Genomic DNA, 22,449 nt, shown 5'->3' with positions numbered 1-22,449 from the left:
AGCCCCTTTACCATGTTTGGAACAAGTTTCCAGAATACGACTCCTCTCGGACATTGCTGGTAGATGACTCCATATATAAAAATCTGTGCAATGTCTGGGACAATTGTATATGTCCACCCACCTTTGATCCTCTTGATGAAGAACAAGACCCTGATTACCTCACGCGCACACTGTTTCCATGGCTGTGCAGATGGGCACTAACCCCCAATACCCTGGAGTATACAAAGGCAAACCCCATCAGCAATCCCAAAGATGAACTTTCGAGTCTAGTCTTTGAGCACTTTGTTATAAATGGAGATGAATGAGATTGTACATCCGGAAGTGCCAGAAACGTTATATATTGTACATTTTTGGTGGATATGTAGACGTTTCTGGATAATTGTTGTAATATACTTTTTGTAATATACAGAAGTTCTGGTACTTTACTGTCTCTGCACTATACATGTCTCTACACTTCTGAATGTCTCAGATTCACTTTTTAGTGGTGCTAAACCCCTAAAACGTGGTTAAATTTTTATTATGTTATTGCAACAGTTTTTCTGGAACTGCAACACCATTTAATGGTGATTTTTGGGGGGAGTGGTGAAGCATTATTAACCACTTTTTAGTGGGGGCTAAACCACTTTTTAGTGGAGCTAAACCACTTTTTAGTGGTGCTAAACCACTTTTTAGTGGTGCTAAACCACTTTAGTACCACTAAAAAGTGGTAAATTTTTATTGAGTTTTTCTGAAACTGCAACACTTTTTAGTGGTGATGTTTGGGGGGGGAGGGGGGAGTGGTGAAGCATTCTCAAAAACTAACATGTCAATTCCATCGTACGTTTACACCAATTCCATCTTGTTCAATCTTTCACTAGATGATATAAAATCAGATTTGATTTACAATTCAAAGGGCATGCTATTGTATATTGCCTCATGGTTTTCATTGGAAAGTTCGAACACTTATCCTATGCCATCGAGAACTACAGGCTCCATAGGGAACTTTATTGCCCTTATCAAGTGGGAATATATGAAAACTACTGGCTTGTTATCCCACAGCTCATACAAGTTTGCTTGTAGGGATTTATACCAATGGCTCGTGACCATATAAGTATGCTTCTCTACCTTGTTGCCCCATGCATCAATTTGCTCATTAGTTGTTAGGCCCTTAGCTACTACACACTTCAAAATGTAGAAGTCAACAGCCTCCTCATTATTCTCTTCAGAAGTGACAGCAAAATTGTCTCCAGGTGTGAAAGCATCGCTTAAGGAGTCATAATGACCTGCATAAGTGGCACCATGGAACTCCTCATCGTCTGAGTCTCCGTATGATTGGGAATCATTAGCAAGTGGCTCCAAAGTGTGATATTGCCACGTCTCCACATGTGATCTGTTCATACAGTTTCTCCAATGGCCAAGCCTACAAGGAAAACAAAAGCATGACAACCGTTTTGATCGCAATGCACAAGTGTTGTTCTCAGAATACCCATTCACACAGTGCATTGCTCTTGAGCCCTTCAATGGTTTGCAGTCCCATTGATGGGATCGCTGAACATCGCCTAGCTTGACCTCCCAGAACACCCTACTGATTCCCTCTTTTGCTTGTCATACATAGTAGTTGCTCCAGTACTGAGATGCATTCTCAAAAAAGAGACAACTTCAACTGCACAAGTCAACCGCACCCTATTTTGCTTCAATTTCTCATGAGTTAGAGCCCTTTTAATGACAGCCCCAGCCCCATCATGTTCCCCCTTTCCATGTCCTGAGCCAAAAAAATTCCAATTCATTTCCATGCCAGTAAGGCTCCAATATCTAGTAACAAAGTAAAACGGTCGCTTTGCTTTAAATTGTGAAGCTGCGCCATCTGACCAAACCCAATGTTTTTTAAAGCTTAGCCCTTGATGTCTCAGCCATTGAGCATGTAAGAGAAAAGCATGCTGCACAAATAAGGTGTCATGTTGTTTATCATCTGAGACAAAAAAGTGCATGGTCTTCTTTATTGCACCTGATGCGATGCGGAAATAAGTAATCAGGACAAAGATAGTGACCTGCTTAGTGTACCAATGCATTGATTGGATCTCATTTTGCTCCTTGAAGGAGTAGTTCTCTGCAAAGTCAACGACGGAGACAACCACATCATCTGGAAACAAAGAAATGCAGTCCTTGAACTGTTGTGCTTGCCACCTAAATATAAAATTGTGAGTGACATACTTCTTCAAGTGGTCTTGGTACACTCGCAAAAGTTCTCTAGGCAGCATTTTCTTGTGGACAATGTCTTTCACAGTGCTCTTTCTAGCAGTGGCACCCACTATATTTTCAAAAAACTTCACAGATACTTGCTTACTCTGCTCAACTTCTTCTCTTGGACAGATCTGAATATTACCTACACCGCATGCATTGCATGTTCCCATTAAGCATTGGTAGCTATGGAAACTATGTTCTGCAAGTATAGGGCAGAGTATAGACTCCAACAGTGAAGTGGTGCTCATACTTGCATTTTTGTATGCAAGACATCCATGGTTGACAACTTCATCATGATGAAGGCATATAGGGCAGTTGCACATGCAGCAAGAACCATGAAGATCAAAACTTCGAGTCCGCATGTGTTTTGCTGCCTCTTTAAGGAAAATCATTTGTACATGCACAATACAACAGCAGGTATAGCGATCCCTCAATTTTCGGACAAAGAACAGTTTCATAGACTCGAAGCAACGTTGCGAAATCTGAATATTTGCATACTTTGTCTTGAATCTTAAATAAAGCTCCACCTGCAATATACATGTATACAAATGTTAAAAATAAACTTAGCATTCAAAACTGGTTAAATTGTTTCAAAACATTAAAAAGTGATTCTATATCACTAAAAACTGGTGTGCACCACTAAAAACTAGTAATGATACATTCAGTAGTATTGTTTTACCTGTGAAAATAATGCACCACAAATACAAATTAGTGTAGAAACTAGTAACCATACAAAAAGGTAGAATATTAAGAGGTTGTGTGAGGACAACTTAATAGTGGTGAGAAACCGCATTCAGCGTAACTAAAAAGTGGTTTGGCACGACTTAAAAGTGAATTCAAACCACATGACGGTGATGAACCACCAATAAAAAATGGTGTGCACTGCTTGAATATGGTGGGCAACGATTAAAAAGTGGTGAGTAAGGACATGAAAGTTCTGGGGAAGTTCAGAACTAGCACTTAAAAAGTAGCTGGGAGGGACAAAATACTAGGCGACAGACCAGCATTATCACTAGATAGTAGTCCAACACAACTTGAAAGTGGAGGAGCTCTTGTGAAAAGTGTTTGATGACCACTTTAGAGTGGTAAGCGACTATTTCACAGTGTCCAGTCACCAATTAAAATCTAGCACTTAAAAAGTAGATGGGAGGGACAAAATACTAGGCGACATACCAGCATCAGAACTAGATAGTGGTCCAACACAACTTGGAAGTGGAGGAGCTCTTGTGAAAAGTGCTTCATGACCACTTGAGAGTGGTGAGCAACTACTTCAAAGTGGCCAGTCACCACTTGAACGCGGATTCTGGTCACTTGAATGCGGTTTCTGGCCACCTGAAAGCGGGAACTTGCCGCTTGATTGCAGTGACAAGGTTTTATATACCACTTGAAAGTGGTGTCTTGCCTCTTGGGAGTGGTGCCTCATCACTTGCATGGAGTGATGACTGACGTAGTGACTTAGCACATGAAAGTGGTGTCTCACCACTTGATGACCACTTGAAATTAGTGAGCAACTACTTCAAAGTGGGCAGTCACCACTTGAACGATGATTCTAGTTACTTGAATGCGGTGTCTGGCCACTTGAAAGCGGGAGCTTGCCGCTTGATTGCAGTGACCAGGTTTAAGCTATCACTTGAAAGTGGTATCTCACCACTTGACGACCACTTGAGAATGGTGAGAAACTAGTTCAAAGTGGGCAGTCACCACTTGAACGCGGATTCAAGTCATTGGAATGCAGTGTTCGGCCACTTGAAAGTGGTGTCTCACCACTTGGGAGTGGTGTCTCACCACTTGCATGGAGTGATGACTAACGTAGTACTCTGCACATGAAAGTGGTGTCTCACCACTTGATGACCACTTGAGAGTGGTGAGAAACTAGTTCAAAGTGGGCAGTCACCACTTTAACACGTTTTCTTGTCACTTGAATGCGGTGTCTAACCACTTTAAAGCAGGAACTTTCCACTTGATTGCAGTGATAAGGTTTTAGTTACTACTTGAAAGTGGTGTCACACCACTTGGGAGACCACTTGCATGGAGTGATGGACTGACGTAGTGACTTAGCACATGAAAGTGGCTTCTCACCACTTGAATGCAGTCAGACACCACGTGAAAGTGGTTTTTATACGTGTAAATGTTGTGTCCACCGCTTCATTGTGGTGTGACAGCACTTGTAAGTGTTTACTAACAAAATGTGTTCAAACTCCACTAATATGGTTTTGGTTACCATCATAAGGTGGTGGGCACCATTCGTGCGGCAGCAGTAAAAAGTCTATGGCACTACTATAACTGTTGCACCATGACTAAAAGCTACTACATCACTTGGAAAAAGTGAGCTGCACCACCAAAAACGTTTGCACTTGTAACACCCCTACGAGTTTGTAAAACACGTCTGTTAGCATTGGGTAAACAAGACTTTTTAGTGGGTGAACACCACTTTGTAGGGTTTACGGTGAAGCGTTGGTGCATTTCTAGTAAAAACTGTTTCTTAAACATTAAAACCTGCTACAAAACATTAAAAACTGGTTCAAAGACACTAAAAAGTGGTGTGGAAACACAAGTAAAAGTGCTTCAAAAACATTTAGAACTATTGATCAAATTTTAGAAGTGGTTCAGATACAATTAGAGACCAGTATAGTAATGTTTCACCACTTTTTAATGTTGCAGCACCACTAGAAAGTGGTGCAAAACACCAAAACAAGTTGTAGCACTAATAAAAAGAAGTATAGAAACATAATGTTATGGCAGTAATGAGTTGGTGCACCAATAAAAAGTGGTATAGAAACATAATGTTGTAGCAGGAATATGAGTTGTATCACCAATAAAAAGTGCTAAAAAAATATATCAATTACTTGAGGCTCCTTAAGAAGGTGGATTGGATGCTTTACATATGAACATCTAGCTAGTCACTTACTGCAAACATCTTTCTTGTTGGGAGACACCCTCGTCTCATCCGTCCAAAATTGAAAGACTATGTCTTTAACAGTTTGAGTGATGTGAGTTCTCTGTGCATCATCTCTATGACACGCAGATGCAGGGAACGAACCATCGGATTCACTTGACACTATTAAGTGATGTTTGGCTGAATATAAGTTTCTTTTGTGGATCCCCATAAGCTTGGCAGCTTGCGGTATGCTCATGTCAGTGTTTTGCTCCTTGCTTCCACCATTCACCAACATCATCATTGCTGATTTCTTCACAAAAAACTCGTATGAAGATCTTGGGACCTTCACATGATTCAAAGTGTTGCGGATGTTTCTCAGCATAATTGCTTCCAACTCTTTGGATTTACTCTACATAGTAAGGAAGCAAGGATGTTGAAGAAGTTCATCAAAGATTTCCTTCCTACCACTTGCATCCATTCCCACGGTTAATGTATCAAAGTGTTGTACCATAGATTGACATATCCTTCGTTTCTTTCTTTCATCCACCTCCCCTGTATTGCTTTTCATCACAAAGTTGACCGTTGCCTGACGCTGCTTTCGTTTTTGAGCAGCCCAATATTCCCTCATTAATTTTTTGCGCTGAAGTTGAGCTTCTCTACTCAATGACGATGAGCTAATAGACAGTTCTTCACTGTGCTCCATTGTTGCAGTACTTTCAAAGGATTGCTCTACAAGAAATACAATACAAATCATAACTACACGCTATACTTTTAATTAATACATGGCACTTCTTGCACTAATTAGCAAGATACTAACAAAGCATAATAAGTGTTTACATACCTCAAGAATCATCAAGTAGAAGAGGAACCTATAGAGATAGAGTTCGTGAGAGAGAGAGAAAGAGTGCTAACAGAGAGAGAGATGAGCGCGAGCTCAAACACAAGAGGAGCCATGCTTAGAGAGAGAAAGAGAGAGAGGGGGGGGGGGGGGCTGGGTGATACAGAAAGCTCAGCAAGAGCTCTGTGAGAGAGAGACAGAGAGGAGCTAGATAGATCTCCAAGAGAGATCTCAAAGACAAAGAAAGCTCAGACAGGTTGAAGCGGGAAAGAAGCGGCCCAGCATTCAGCAGTAAATTACATTTAGTTCATTAATTGTGGTACGTTACGTTAGGAGACTTAATTGACGTACCTTAGGAGAGCGATATTCTTTTTGAGATTTGAAGCACTTTTAAAACACCCACTTTTAAGCACAAAAAAAGCAATGTCCTTGACATTACTTTCCAGGCCACCTATACATGCTTTCACCCCATGTTCTCTTACCTTTCCCCAAGCATGGCATAGAGGAGATCCTTTGTGGTGAATTTGGTAAGTCTCCTCCTCTTGGATTTCAACCAAGGTAGCTCTAGGAGGATCTTGGCGGTTGTTCTTTTGGGGACAAGCGCGGTACGCATGCCCTTGTTCGCCGCACTTGAAACACCGGTTATCCTTGCGATAACGCTCAAGCTCTTCAGGAGAGAGTTTGTTTTTACCTTTGTAAACTCCCTTCTCTTCAGCTTTGTTGGAGTTGCCCTTAGGAGACTTTTGGACATTGTCCTTCCCCTTAGGCTCATTGGAATCCTTGTTTTCCGTGGGCTTATTATTTCTTTTAGCCCCCGTTTGGAAATTGATTCGAGAGGCCACCATAGTATGGTTTATTACCGCCGATATGGTACGTGGCCTTTGGGAGTTGACATACTCCACCATTTCTTTGGTTAATCCCGCACAAAATTGTTGCTTTTGCTCTCCAAAATCCAACTTTTTGAAGACAGTGGCTTGAGTTGTAGGTCCCAAAACTTGTCTACATATTTGTGGATGGATTCATAGGGAGAGAGATTTAAGCTTCACCATTCGGTGAGTACTTTGTCTTTGGCATCGGTGGCCAAAAACTGCTTCATAATAGAATCTCTTAAAGCTTTCCATGTTCGCGGAGCTTCACCATTGGCTCGTAGGCTAGACCACTATTGCCTGGCGGACTTTTGAAAGTGCATAGCTACATGGCGTAGCTTAGAGGACTCCATGAAGCCCTCATCTCCAAACGCCGCATCAAATTGTTGGATAAAGGCCAAGACTTTGTCCGTAGCACCAAAGGTGCCATCATAGGTAAGGAAAGAGATGCTCTTCCCTCCCTCTTTGAACTTCTTGAGCTTCGATGACCTCTTCCATGCGGCATAGGATTTCCTATGGCCTCTTCTTTTTGATGGTTCAAAGGTTGCACCATCACTTTCTTCAGAAGGTGAAGAATTTGAAGAAGGTGGCGAAGAGGGTGACCTCTTTCTCGCCTTTTTCTTGTCTTGATCTTTGTCGTCTTCACCATCACTTTCATAAGAGGAAGAGGATGAAGAATATGGAGAAGAGGGTGTCCTCTTTCTCGCCTTTTTCTTGTCTTGCTTTTTATCATCCCTCTTTGAATTATGGTGTGGAGAAGGGTGCAATGGTCTTCTCCTCTTTGGTGGTGATGGAGAGCGTTTAGCCCGCCGTCTTCGTGGAGCCATCTCCGCCGAGGTGGCGGGAGACTCACTTCTTTCTCGTTCCTTCGATGGAGGCTCTTGAGTTCTCCTTTGGGAAGGAGATGCATCATCAAGAAGTAAATTCTTGAGCCCTTCGTATGGATTCTCATCTTCTTCCCGAATCGGAGAGAGACCTCTTTTGGAAGTCTCACAAGGAGGCTTCCTAGGTGTTCTCTCGTCATGGTGGTGAGCTTGGAGAATCCCATGAGCACGGAGCTGCCATTGCACTTCACTTTGGAGAGACGGATTGCCCATGGTTTGTTGAAGCTTAGAAACAAGATAGTTAACAAGCATCGGAGCATCATTAGTAGCTTGCTCATTAGCAAAATCAAAGTTATCAACATTAATTTCACTCTCTTTACTATTGTCAGCCATTCTAACAACTTTTAGGTGTAAACTTTTTGCGTGTACTTTGGCACTTCAAGCCCTAGTTGCTACTCCTCTTTACCCCTTTATAAAAAAAGCACTCAAGCTACTATACACGTGGCTCGAATACCATTAATTTCAAGGAATAGAAGAGAGGGTCGTTCAACACCAAAACATCACCGGCTCCTGTCAAGCTTCTAATAGCTCAATAGTGGTTAAGCCATAGGCAAGCCCCGTAGGACTCCACTATTAAGACCATAGCTCTCCATGGTGATGCCCCGTTAACTGCACGAAGGCAGGCGCACTGCAAGGCTGAAAAATCCCTATTCTACTTACTCACAGGCAATTAATAATACCAACCATTTATAGCTAGCTTCAGGACCTCCCTTCTTGAGCAAGAAAAGAGAAACCTTGTGCTCTGATACCAATGTAACATTTAATGTCCTAAAAACTTGTGTGTAGCGGAAATTAACATGAACATAGTGGGCATTTCATTGGAATAGATTCCTAATGAGAATTACAAGAGTGCTTGGGTGGAGAGAGCAACAAAAAGCATAACACCTAGTTAGATAGCATGAACAATACTTTCAAAAGAGAGAGAAATTAAGCTATTGACAACAATTGAGGACCGGATTTTCATGGAGCCGGTCCCCCCTCCAAAAGGCTTTGTATTATGGTTTCTCCCATCAAGAGAGACATTGTATAATACAATTCTTTGTGTTCCTTCAGGACTAGCTGTGCAATGAAGATGAAAGCTTCATGCACTAAGCAAAACACTTATCAAACACAACATCAATTATCCCCGGTCTCAGACCCAAGACCTCACACACCTTCAAAGATGGTGAGAGCTAGCAGGGTATGAGAGTAGATTGAGAGGAAGAAGGAGTAGTCTTACGAGAAAGATGTACATCTCCTCACATAATCACTCATATTAGCATATCTTAGCTTAGTAATTAGCATGGTAGAGGAGATGAGCATGCATTGAAGCTTGTCTCTTGGTTGGATTTGCATCACAAAGCCAAGAGTTGTTGGTGTAGGCCTCCCTTCTCACAAGCTTGGAGTAGGTGGTAAGCTTTCCATTGAAGCTTGAGAAGGAAAGAGAGTCTTCTTTACTTCACACATGAGATTGTGTGAGTGTGTGTGTGTGATAATGCCTTGCCAAAAATCAGCCCCCTCTCTCTCTTGGGCGGCCCCTCTTGCTACCCTCTCATTGGACCTCCCTAGGGCTAGCCAATGACAATGAAGCAGCATAAGTGACAGCCTTCTGACATGAGTCCCCCTTTCCCCTTTTGTGAGAGCTTTAGGTAATTTAATAATTCAACTAAACTCTCATTGGACCCCTTTGCCTCCTGGCCAATAGGAATCAGGCAAGCCATTGGACTGCTGAATGCTCATTGGATCCCTTGGGAGACTGTCCAATAGTCTTCTAGACGACTTTATTCTCATTGGTTCTTTTATTAAGTGTTTTTAAACTAATTAAACTAGATTTACCTTAGCATAATTCTCATTGGTCCACCTCCAAGGCCATCCAATAGAAATTGGGTACACCTTGTGGGCATCTGGGCTAGGGAGCTGACATGTATCCCTCATTCCCTTTGTGTAAAGGGAGCTTGTGTGTGTGTGTGTGTGTGTGTGTGTGTGTGTGTGTGTGTGTGTGTGTGTGTGTGTGTGACTTTCTCTCTCATCCCCTACACGCAAGGCTCGCCCCCTCCTAAGTAGGGATTTGTAAAGACTTTTTTGACACACACAAAGCATCCAATTCCCCCATGGTTGACCTTTGGACACAACCTTTGAATTTTGGAACCTTAGCATTTTGGAAGTCTTAATGGGTTGAACCTTAGGGTCTTTTTAGCCCATTGTTGCACATGGCTCTTTTGCACATGGGCCCCCCTTTGGATCCCTATTTTCCCTCCTTTGGATCCCTACTGTGGCCGGTCTGTTAGCTTAACCAATATTATAGCTTTTTCTCCCCTGGCACTTCCCCGTATTAAATGATCAGTTTAACATGAGAAAATCATTTAGAAGAATTAGATATTGATTATTATGACAATGGACTAGGGTAGTCTAAGTATGTCCGAAGATGGAGAGCAAATAAGCATGTTACATATTTGGTGGAAGGGGACACTGGATATGTTTTAGTCAAGCAGTCCTTTTGTAAATTTAAAAAGTATTTTTATGACAATTATGATGTGTGCTTCTTGAGTTGAGTTTGTTGTCATCAACAATTCTATTTCAAGGCTATTAGTATCTCCACGAAGTGGTATGGTGTAACTTATGAGTGTGATGGCTTTGTTTACGTTCAAATCAAGATCCTTTTCACTCCATAAAGACATTATGAGTGTGCAATTTTTATTCTAGATTTGATCATATGTAGGATGACCTTTGGCTATGAGTGTGCAATTTTTATTCTAGCTTTGATCATATGTAGGATGACCTTTGGCTATTCACGTAGAGGGATTATGTAGCCAAATGGGCACAAAGTCCATGAAGAGGAATGTTGGTTCAAAGTTTGTGCAAACATGTTTGAACACGGACTGGAGTTAGAAGCACTCCACGCCAATCTCTTCTTGTTTTATGGAGAGAAACACCAATTTTGGGATTTACTCGGCATGTGGAGAGTAACTGTATCTGCGGAGACACCAAAAAAAATTTATGTCACACAAAGGAACAAGGGTGAGATGCCCTTTGGTGTAGCATAATTAATTGGCTTTGAAATCATAATTGTTTCATTGTTGGTGTCTTGTTGTAGCATCCTAAGGTGTTTCTAACAAGTCTTGCTAGAGGTTACATTGAAATCATAATTGTTTCACTGTTTGGTGACTTGTTGTAGCATCCTAAGGTGTTTCCAACAAGTCTTTTAGAGGTTGCATTGTTCTCCATGGTCTTACCGTGCATGAGAGATTGAAGCTTAACTTTTGCGCCACTAAAATAGTGGCCTCTTTTTCCAAGTAACATGGAATAATTTTTTGAGATGTACCCACATTAGCCATGGTGCTCACAAACGTACCCCAAGTCCCCCAAAACGTCACCACCTACTAGGCCAGTTTATTTCAAACAATTGAATTCATTCATCCTTGATATTCTGAATGAATCGCCAAACTTGAACGCAAAAGATCTTGTTGTCGTGTCACCATGACTAGCTCTGCACAATGTCCCTCTTGCCATCACAGCCCTTGGTCAGCCATGCCCCCCTTTTCCTTCCTTTGCCACAGAGGATGTTGGTTGCCTTCACTCATGAAATGGAGAGGAGGAGTGTGCACATCCAAAGCAATGAGACAGACACAGATGTGTGCCTAAGCTAATGCATGGGTAGCCAAAGTCTTGTCCCCCACGTGTGCACCTCTAGAGAGAGACAGAGAGAGAGAGAGAGAGAGAGAGATCCAATCCCAGCTTGACTTGCACGCTCATTGGTATCCCAATCATCTCTCCCCAAGGGCATCTTCTGCATGCTTTGGGTGGATTCCTCATGGGTTTTCCTGCTCTCCTTAGAGGCATTTACCTAGATCAATTACTGGTTTTACGTCCAACAAAGCAAGAGAGAGAAATATCTCCAAACTAGAGAGAGAGTGATACATGTAAAGGTAAGGAGAGAGAAAGAGAGATATGGAAACATTGTTTCCTTTTTTCTATTCAATCAAAATGGGGTATCTCTAGAGACACCACTTAACAAACCTCAAACTTAAAATTTAACCACCCTACTTGCCCATTGAATTAGAATTGAACGACATGTTCTGATAACCATTAGTACATTGGCCCGAGCACGAGCATGGCTCGACATGAGCATGACTAGAAGTGATTGTTTTGAGGTTACTAATATAATTCACTCACCACTCTGAGTTTGGGGTGGGGGGGGGGGGGGGATGGGGGGGATTTGAACCACATATATCTCCTTTTTTTTTTTTTTAATATAGGCTTGTAGTTCAACTCTAAGGAGAAAGAAAGGTTAGAAAATTGAAGTAAACAGAGATGTGTGAGCGCATTGCTTAGTTTTGAATGGGTAGGGTCTTTTTTGCTCACAAGGAGAAGCCATAAGAAGCTGTGTGGTGGTGAGGGTGTCGTTGGGCTGATTAAAAGCTCACTGAGGTGTGCACGGGGGACTCTCCTCAACACGCAACGGGGAGTTCTTTTTTTGAACTACATAAGGAGTCCTTGGTGAAGCGTTGGTTTTTTGGTGCAATTGTGGACCATTGGATAAAGCTTGCCGATTAGCGTCACATGGCCAAAAAAAATTCTTTTTTAATATTTTCTCTAGGTATTTGTGAGAGGTGTTGACATTTGTGTACCTCTCTCTTTGAAGAGGACCATTGAATATTGGGTCACACACAATCTTTCTTCTTGTCCTCTTCCACCTTTTTTTTCTCAATTTGCTACAATGCTTCCAAGTGGTTTTTCAAACATTATTTTTTATGTTTTGGAAATATATTATAGTTTAAATAGTTTATTGTTTCACTTTTTTCAAGAAACATAATATTTTGTTACGATAAATGTTTAAAAAAATTAGTGTCACTTTCTTGTTTTCTCTCACAACGAAACCTTTTATTATTAAATTCTTCCCATAGCCTTATGTAGGCCATAGTGAACTTTCACCTTAATTTGTTATGTGCTTAGCAGGTCACCTGTGGCCTCAGGGGCATGGGCATAGTGCACGTCCTCCAGTTCCTTCGATCGTTTGTTAGGTAGAAATTCCCTCCACTATTACCAGCCGTGCACAATTATTATTGCATGAGATACTTAGCGCTTGTTTTTTTCCCTCTCCTTTAGACGCTAACACTTCTTTGCCCGTGTAGTGGGCGATTACAATCATTTTTTTTTCTTTCATCACCTTTAGAAACTAAGCCCTCTTGATTGACCCCTTACGTTATCCCTTGCCAGTAGGACGACTTTGCATCGAGCTCTGGCATCATAGGTCGATGGTTCCCTCTCTCTTGAAGTTTCAAGCCCGTGGGTGTCAGGATACTGACCAATGGAGCATATGCCCAAACCCTCATACAAAGGCAGTTGTGGGAGTTCTGGGCTGACCAAGGACCATTAGTCCAGCTAGGTAGAAACTAAGGATGACACAACCCAACCAAGCAGAATGGCGAGTAACACTTGAGGCCAGAATTCTACTGCTGGAATGAGCAAGAAAGAACTAGACTATTCACGCAGATTGAAAAAGAGATGGTAGATATATTGAGTGCACAAACACTAAACAAGAGATCGTTGGAGCAATCAATGGCACCTTCCGAGGGAATGGAAACTCCCAAGGGCGACATGGATTTTCAAGCTCTCAGAAAGATGCTCCCTAAAAGAGTAGAAGTTGAAGATAATATTGTTGTGGCTGTCCCTTTGGCATTAATCAGAAGCAGCTAGCAAAGATAGCCAACTCTACACAAGTGTTAGGTTTTATGGACAATGTGCCTGCCAAAGCTGAATTGATCAACTGGCTTTATAGCCCAAATGTTCTAAACTAAAGTGGCTCTATGGTGTTTGTACAATACCTCACAAAAGAGTTCTTTTTAGTCCAGTTCAATGATACAGAAATGGTGGCCAAAATCCTTGCTAAAAGCCCATTATTCTTCAACCGCTATGTGCATTATCCCTTGGGATCCCTCATTTGAATCTACTGATGATTTCAAGTACATGTGCCGCTCTAGGTGGACTTTGTCAATCTTTTGTTGTGGCTCAGGAATAATCTAAAAGATTTGGTAGCTTTACTCGGCACCCTATTGTTTGTACCATCAGGCACAACAACAAACACCATAGCAAGCAAGGTGTGCATTTGGTGGGACCTCATATATCCATAGCCCAATTATGTGGTGGTGAATGTGGGGGCTAGCCTGAAGATTATCCCACTCAACTTTGGACCTTCTTTTGTGCATGCTTTAAGTGTAACAAGTTCGGGCACTTTGCAAGTTCATACCTACTGCAATGGTCTTGAAAACCAATCCTTCAAATGGGGAAAGTGTTGGGCAAGAATCACCCCAGATAGCCAACACAAGCGAGAGTTCCCAACAAAAAAACACAGAACAATCTAGAAATGATGAGAAACACAAAGATAGCACAAAATCCTTTGAGAAATCAAAGAGGCCCACATACGGACAGCATAGCAGTGAAAAGGCCACCTCTAGTTATAGTTTCTCATCCGTTGCTCAACAAAAAACAACAACCCTAGTGGTCCAGAAGATTGTTCTCTCACCCATGTTTAGGAAGAAGGATGAAGGATGGAAGCAGGTCTCTAATATTTCATGAAAGCGATTAGAATACCAAGCTAGGGTGATGCGGCAACAAAAAGGGATCCCATCGAAGAACCCCATAACCCCTTTTCTATACGACAATTCTCTTTATGTGTTGCATGATACTAAATTTGAGAATCTTAGGTCAATAGAGTTGGCCAGGAAAATACCAATGGAGGAGGAAAATAGGAAAGAGAGTATGAAGGAAATGTCCCTCAAGGTGGAGGAGCTTGTACCCCTATCTCAATGATGGATAATATTGTTATCCAGTCATGGAATGTGAAGGGTTTGAAAACCCAAAAGAAGAATGCCTTATTCTGGGAAGAAGTCAAAAAAGGTAAGGAAATCAATTTTTGGGCCATCCAAGAGCATCACCTAGATGCCTTCAGCAAAAGAAAGTGTTGGAATTAGGGTTGCAAAGAAATGCACATAGCTTGGAGAAGACGAAGGAAGCTCAAAGCACACAATAGAGAGTGTGTTACTTAGTGTGCAATGGAAAGATAGATAGCCCTAGAGTGATGGGCGTATATACAATGCTCAGGGGAAAAAACCCCTAAAGAGGGAAAAAATGCCCTGGCGGTCGTAGTGTGTTCACACACATCACTATCACATGTATATGGTAACAAATCCCCCCTCGAGTGATGCGGTGTGAACGAGAGCTGGCACATGAGTAAAGGGAAGTTCCATGCCCTGAGGACATGATCAGTCCACAAAGGGGAGTAATCCCAAAGCTTTGCGGAAAGCTTCAAGATTCTCACGAGACAATGCCTTTGTGAAAAGATCTACAAGGTTGTCCTGCGTTGGCACATAAGCCAAGATGATCTCTCCTGTTGAGAGCCTCTCCTTGACATAGTGGTAATGCACCTCAATGTGCTTTGTGCGAGCATGAAAAATTGGGTTCCTTGCAACTACCAATGCACTCTGACTGTCAGTGTAGATAGTGTTGGCAGTGTCCTATTCAACACCCAAATCAGCCATAAGGCGTCTGAGCCATACACACTCAACCATAGCTGTGAAGACTGCCATGTACTCAGCCTCACAACTCAAAGTAGCCACAGTAGGTTGCTTCTTGCTCAACCATGATATACATGAACTACCAAGCATCAAACAGAAACCACTTGTGGACACTCGCGTGTCAAAACAACCAGCCCAATTTGAGTCCGAAAAAGCATATAAGTCTGGCGGAAATGATCCCCCCTTGGGATAAAACAAGCCAAGATGTAAAGTGCCACTAAGGTAGCGGAAAATCCTCTTGACAGCCTGCCAATGGTTAGACCCTGGGCTATGCATAAATCTACAAACCTGTGAGACTACAAACTAAATATCCGGCCTCGTGCTGCATACATAAATGAGGCAGCCACAACGGCAGTTTGATAAAGAGTGGCATCAGCAGGATCGCCAGCATCATGTAGACTCAACTTCAAACCTATTTCCATGGGAGTGGCAATAAGTTTGCAATCCTCAAGTCCAAACTTACATAGCAATGTCTCTATGTAACTTTTCTGACACAAGGCAATACCACCATCACACTGCTTAAACTGTATACCCAAGTATAAATGCAACAGTCCCAAATCTTTCATCTTGAAAATAGCATTCAAATCAGCCTTAAATTCTGTAATATGTCTCTCATTTGGCCCAGTGATCAGCAAATCATCGACATAAAGAACCACAATGAGAAGTACATCACCCTCACACTTTACATACAATGTTCTTTCTGTTGGACTTTTACAAAAGCCTCGTTTGACCAAATGAGTGTCATTTTTCTCATACCAAGCACGGGGAGATTGCTTCAACCCATACAAATCCTTCTTACATCTGCACACTTTGTCCTCTTGTCCTTTTTATGACAAAACCGCGAGGTTGTGTTACATAAACTTCCTCAAATATGTCACCATTCAAGAAAGCAGTAACAATGTCTGATTGATGTACATCCCAACCAAAGGAGATCGATCTCACCATCCGGCTTGCGTTTCAACTTGTAAACCCACTTCGTACCAATGGCCTTTTTTCCAGGAGGCAAATCACATAAAGTCCATGTGTCATTTTCTATAAGTGCATCATATTCTGATTGCATGGCAACCATCCAATTTTTTGAATTTTGTGCTTCATCAAAAGATAAAGGCTCCTCAACATCATGTAAGCTAGACACAGCCAAAGCATAACAATCTGATGCATAAGATGCATGGCGAGAGCCTGAACGAGTACGACTAGACAAAGGTGCATCCAATTTACTATCACGCAAAGTGTGCACCATCCATTTTGGCATACCTCTAGCCTGCTCATTTTCAGCCCTTTCCTCATCAAGTACATCATGTACATCTGCATCAGTAATAGGCTGATCTGTAACATTTTCAAAAACCGCCTCATTACAACTTACATTCGTATTTGCACCACTTGAAAGAGGCAACATAGTGTCATAAATGTCTCGTGAGCTTACATTACTGTCTCTAGTACATGGCAGCAAGGGCTGAACAGAATCTTCCACAAACACTACATCCCGTGAAACCAAAATACATTTTGTTTGTGGATGATACAACCTATAACCTTTGCTTTCAAGTTTCAGCACTATAACCAACAAAAATACATTTGACAGCCTTATCATCCAATTTTTTGCACTGTGTTTGTGGCACCAAAGCATATGCTAAATAGCCAAAAACACGCATGAGCTCAATAGAAGGCTTTCTATCATGCCATGCTTCATATGGAGTAATAGATTGCAAAGCTTTCGTAGGACACCTGTTTAGTACATAAGTGGCACACATAATGACCTCAAGCCAAAAAGAATGAGGAAAAGCTTGACTTATGACCATACATCGTGCCATTTTCGTAAGTGAACTGTTTTTCCTCTCAACAACACGATTTTGTTGAGGTGTATAAGGCACTATACATTGGTGTTTTATCCCACGACTAGCCAGAAATGCATTAAATTCATGAGACATATACTCCCCCCCTCGATCAGAACGGACGGTGCCCATAGTACATTTCGAGACATTTTCAAGCATAGCTAGTAATTTTTTGAAGCACGTAAAAACTTTGGACTGCACTTTAAGAGTAAATACCCATGCATTCCTGGAGTAATCATCAATGAAAGTCACGAAGTAAAGGTAATTGCCCAAGGACAGAGTTTGCATGGGCCCGCAAGCATCACTATGCACAAGCTACAACCTGCATGTGGCCCGAACTGAACCATCCTTTTGAAACTTAGAATTCTTCATCTTACCCAAAATACAGCCTTCACAAACATGTTTGACAAGTGCTTCAAGAGGCGGCAAAGAAGCAACCATATCAGATTTCTGTAAACGTAGCAAACTGGCAAAATTCAGATGACCAAAATGTGCATGCCAAAGTTTTGCATCTGAAATAGCCCTTGAATCTGCAATAGCATTTGCAAAATTTTGTCTACGTTTGTCATACAAAGTGAGCTTATACAGCCCACGGCACAAAAGACCAAATTCAACAATGAACTTAGATCATGAACTGTACATCTGTCATCCACAAATTTGACTACAAGTCCAAGTCTAGCAAGTGCGAATACACATAAGATATTCTTCTTGATCCCAGGTACATAAAGTGCATCAACAAGTGTAAAAGAACTGCCATTTGCAGCACTAAGCACAATCTTTCAAACTCCCTGAACCGGATAAGAGGCATTGTTGCCACAAGTGACTAAATTCCCATGAGGGACAAACTCGAGAGAGGTGAACAATTCACGATGTGAGGTAATGTGCTTTGTAGCACCATTGTCAAAATACCACACATGTGAATCTGCAGCAACTGACAAGCATGCATCATGGATAGCAGGAGTGTAAGTGCACTCTGTGATAAAAGCCCATTCTACATCGACACAGTCTCCTTTTACAAAAGACTCAACAATGGTTGCATTTGTAGTGGAACCAACATTTGCATTGGAACCATCCTCTTTCTTCTTGGCCTCTTTGGCCTTCAACTTAGGACACTGCTTGATCAAGTGATTATTAGCTTTACAATAATGGCAACGCATCTTCTTTTTGCCCTTATCACTAGAATTGCCAGACGAAGTACTGCCAGCAAAAGCATTAGGAACAGAAGTTTTGCCACTCGCAGCAGAACCATAAGAAGTGGCTGCATTGCTATTACCACCCTTTCTTTGAGAAGCAATAAAAGCATGTTCAACTACACGTTGTCTAGTCCTGTTTTTCTTAGAAAGTGACTCTTGCAACAGCAATGTGCATAATGCATCAAACCTGACAACTTCTGGATTTCCTTGGGTCATAAGTCTCCAAGTACTAGCAAAAGTCTTGTAAGAATATGGTAAGGCATCAAGAACAGTCTGCACAAAGGAACTGTCTAAAATGACTTCACCTGTAGAAATAAGTTGCTCATTGATATCCTTGACACTAGCAAGGAAGCTGTCCATATCATCTTCCTCATGCATAATCTTTGACTCGAGCTCTTTACGCAGCAAAGCAATTTTAGCCTCATTACGGTTTGCATAAAGACTTGCTAGAATATCCCAAGCCTGTTTTGCACATTTTGTTGAACGGATGTGAGGAACAATGGTGCACTTCACAGACTACGCAATCAATGCATGAGCCTGCGCATCCTTTACATCCCAAAAATATTGTTCTGTCATAGGCAAAACAACTCTAATAGCAGCAATCCTTGCAGCAAAACCTGCAACATCCTCAACACCGCCTACATCCTCAGAACCAGGACGTACATCAATTCCTTGCACAATATTCTAGACGCCCTTTGACACAAGAACGTGTTGCATCAGATAAGCCCACATAGGATAACTATCCCTATCCAACCTGTTCTCAGCAGAGCAAACATCTTGAAGACATCTGTGTTGTTGTTATCCATGCATGGTAAATGCTGCACCTGATGTGAAAACTACCCGAAAATAGGAGAAATGGAGTGGGAATAACACGTGCTATATAGCACAAACCGTAGAAGACTGTAAGGCACCTATTATGCAAAAAACAACAGTGACAAAAATTTTGCACTAAATGACAAAATTGCCTCTGCACACTTGTCTATAGTGGAAACCGAGGCCGACCTGCGAACGCTCTCCAAACTTCATTGTAATCAGAGAAAGTGAGCAGGCGTGTGCTGGAGCAACTGGCGACTAAGCTCGGGAGGACGTAACCTGCTTTGATACCAATTGTTGGAATTAGGGTTGTAGAGAAACGCACACAGCTTGGAGAAGATGAAGAAAGCTCAAAGCACACAATAGAGAGTGTGTTACTTAGTGTGCAATGGAAAGATAGATAACCCTAGAGTGATGGAAATATATACAATGCTCGGGTGCAAAAACCTCCTAAAGAGGGAAAAAATGCCCCGGTGGTCCTAGTGTGTTCACACACATCACTACCACATGTATATGGTAACAGAAAGCAATCTTTGGGAAAGAAGTTGATTTTCTATGGAGAAGGAGTGGACGGGTACAACGGCATCCTCACTATTGTGGGTAGGGATGTGGAGCCTAAGGTGATATAAAGCTAGAGCTACTCTTCCTGAGAGCGTTAAGAAGCCAATATCTCAAATAGATGCCAACCAATTGCAGAATTCTTTCATCAAAAATGAATTCTCTCTAGCATTGCAAGCTCTAGGCAAGGAGAAGTCTCCTAGTTGGGATGGGATGATAGCGGAGTTCTTTAAATAATTTTGGAGGATCTTAAGGCCTCAATTACATGCATGGCTACCAAATCCCTTCTCAAAAGTGATCTGGATGCAAGCATAAAAATGGGTCTCATTTACCGATTCCTAGACAAATCGGATGCTCCCAACTGAAGCATTGGGGGCCCATCAATATGATGTTAGTGGCTTTTAAGATTATTGACAAATCAGTTGCCCTCAGACTCTCTCCCCTACGGGACAAATCCATTACCTCCCATCAACACGGATTTATTAAAGGAAGGTTGATCTATGACAACATTCTTGTAGAAATGGTCAAAATTGAATATATAGCCTTCACCAAAAGCAAGATGTCATGAATTCGCTAGGCTTGGGCCCATAAATATATCGGTTGGTTCTCACCCTTAGTGCTAGAAGCCTTGATGAGCTTCTGTTTTACAATAGAATTATGGGCGATTTTTCAATCAAAAGGTCAATCAAGCAGGGATCTTGCTCTTCTCGCTTCTATTTTCCATTGGCTCTCACCCTCTGGTTACAATGCTTGAAGCTAGTGCTGTGAGAGTGGAAATTCAAGGGCTATCCTTACTCAATAATGAAAAAGTCCTGGTTAAGCTCTTCACGGAAAACTCTCTGTTATTTTTGAAAGCTTTCCCTTAGGTGATTAGGAGGCCCTGGAAATTGTGCAAAAACTTTCTACTGCCTCGGATCAAAGTGTAGCATTGAGAATTCAAGAATGATCCACTTTCAAAAAATGATTCATTTGACCCTTCTATGTGGATAGGAGAATTCGTGACAAAAGGAAAGATCTTTCAACACTTGGGAGCCCCACGGGGGTTGACATAGCACACGAGCAAAGATTGCAATGGGTCTTAGATAGAATAAGGGGCCAGATGCAAAGGAGGGATTATGTGTTATGCCCCTTTCCGAGTAGGGTTAAAGTGATCAATTGGTTCATGCTCCTATATATTGCCTTCATTGGGTCGATCCTAAAGATGGCCAAGTGCGACTGGAAAGAATTCTTGAAGCTAGTAAAAAGATTTATGCAAGAAAATAACGCTAAAGATTCATTGCCTTGGTGGTGGGTCAAATGAGAGTTTGTTTCTAGGCCAGTGGAGCAAGGAGGTATCAAGATACTCAACCTTGTTGTTCATTAACAAGCCCAATGTGAAAAATTTGTGGTACCAATCGCCAAGCAAGACTGGGCATGGGCTATTATGACAAAGGATATGATGGATAAGGGTAAGCTTGTCTCCCAAGGGGGCAATGGAAAGGGATAGAAGCTCATGACAAATTATTGGCCCCTAAATGGTCCACCTTACAACTAGGTGGCACAATAGGGGAGATGGTGCGCAAATGTAACAAAGCAACAGAGGCCTTGGAATGGGGAGAGTTAACCATATATTTCCCAAATTCCATAACAAATTGGTCCCCTTGGCTATCCAAAGTATGTGCTTCACTCTTGAACTCGGTTTGGAGAGAAATAGCTAAAAAGGTGAATAAAAAAGGTCTTCAAGTGGCTGGCCCATTTCTGGGATTTCAAAAATAAGAGCTGGAAAGAAGCAGACCAGCTGGCTACCCAGTTACACTTAAATGACACTAAAAGGGTGTTCGTGAATAGGAATGTTGAAGGGCTAAGAAAGCATGTGATGCCTATCTGCAAGTTGAACCCCGAGTGGAAAGCCTAGAGATGGCCCAAACGTAGGCACTATCGGTAATCCACAAACCAAGAGTATCTACTACATTCTTATACTCAAGCCTCTGATTGGTTCTCCTCCCTTAACAAACAATGGGACTTGCAATGGCTGAAAGCAAAGTGGGTGATGGTTACAAATAACATCTAGAATCCACATTGGCCATTTTCGATGAAGATTTTCTTGTGGAAGGTGCTGTGTGGGGCTCTTTCGATAGGAGTGAAGGTTCTGGCCAAAGGTGCTGACTCAGATAGGTGCTTGGGGAGTAGAAAGACAAGTGAGGACTTCTCTCACTTATTCAAGGGATGCCCAATGATTTGTGTCCTAGTAGGACAGTTATGAAAATGGGTCCAACGGACCTGGAAGATAGGGTTCTATAAGAACGATCTGTTTCTTGGAGGGATGGTGATGAAAAATCAAACTATACTAATCTGCACTCAAACTATTAGATTTTGCTATTTTCAGCATGTTTGGAAGTCATCAAGTATTTGATAATGACTACTCAATAGCAAGCTTCTCAGAGATTATCCAAGAAATCAGAGAAATGATTTTTGCCCTTGGAAAAAGGAGGAACTCAAACGAGTGGAATCACAGTATTCTCCCCATCTTGATGGGTAGGTGATCTTGGATGTTGGCTAGCTTAGGGCTGCCCTTTGTAATTTGGAATATCAATGGATACCTCAAGGCTTGCTACCAGCTTGAGGATGCTTTGTACATTTTGTCATGATTCTAATGCATACACCAAGGTGCTATGTGGGGCTCTTTCGATGGGAGTGAAGGTTCTGGCCAGAGGTGCTGACTCAGATAGGTGTTCGGGGTGCAGAAAGACAAGTGAGGACTTCTCTCACTTATTCAAGGGATGCCCAATGATTTGTGTCCTAGCAGGACAATTATGCAAATGGGTCCGAAGGACCTGA

At 41.9% G+C, this 22,449-nt stretch overlaps 1 pseudogene; it reads right to left on the bottom strand.

The window, feature by feature from the left end:
• Positions 1-5,185: 5,185 nt before the first annotated feature.
• On the bottom strand, positions 5,186-5,801 carry LOC147438799 (uncharacterized; annotated as a pseudogene).
• Positions 5,802-22,449: the final 16,648 nt, after the last annotated feature.

The sequence above is a fragment of the Adiantum capillus-veneris genome, chromosome 16, assembly GCF_014529385.1.
Source record: "Adiantum capillus-veneris isolate H3 chromosome 16, ASM1452938v2, whole genome shotgun sequence".
Taxonomy (NCBI): domain Eukaryota; kingdom Viridiplantae; phylum Streptophyta; class Polypodiopsida; order Polypodiales; family Pteridaceae; genus Adiantum; species Adiantum capillus-veneris.
Note: the sequence above shows the minus strand (reverse complement) of the source record. Positions and strands in the feature narration are given on the sequence as shown.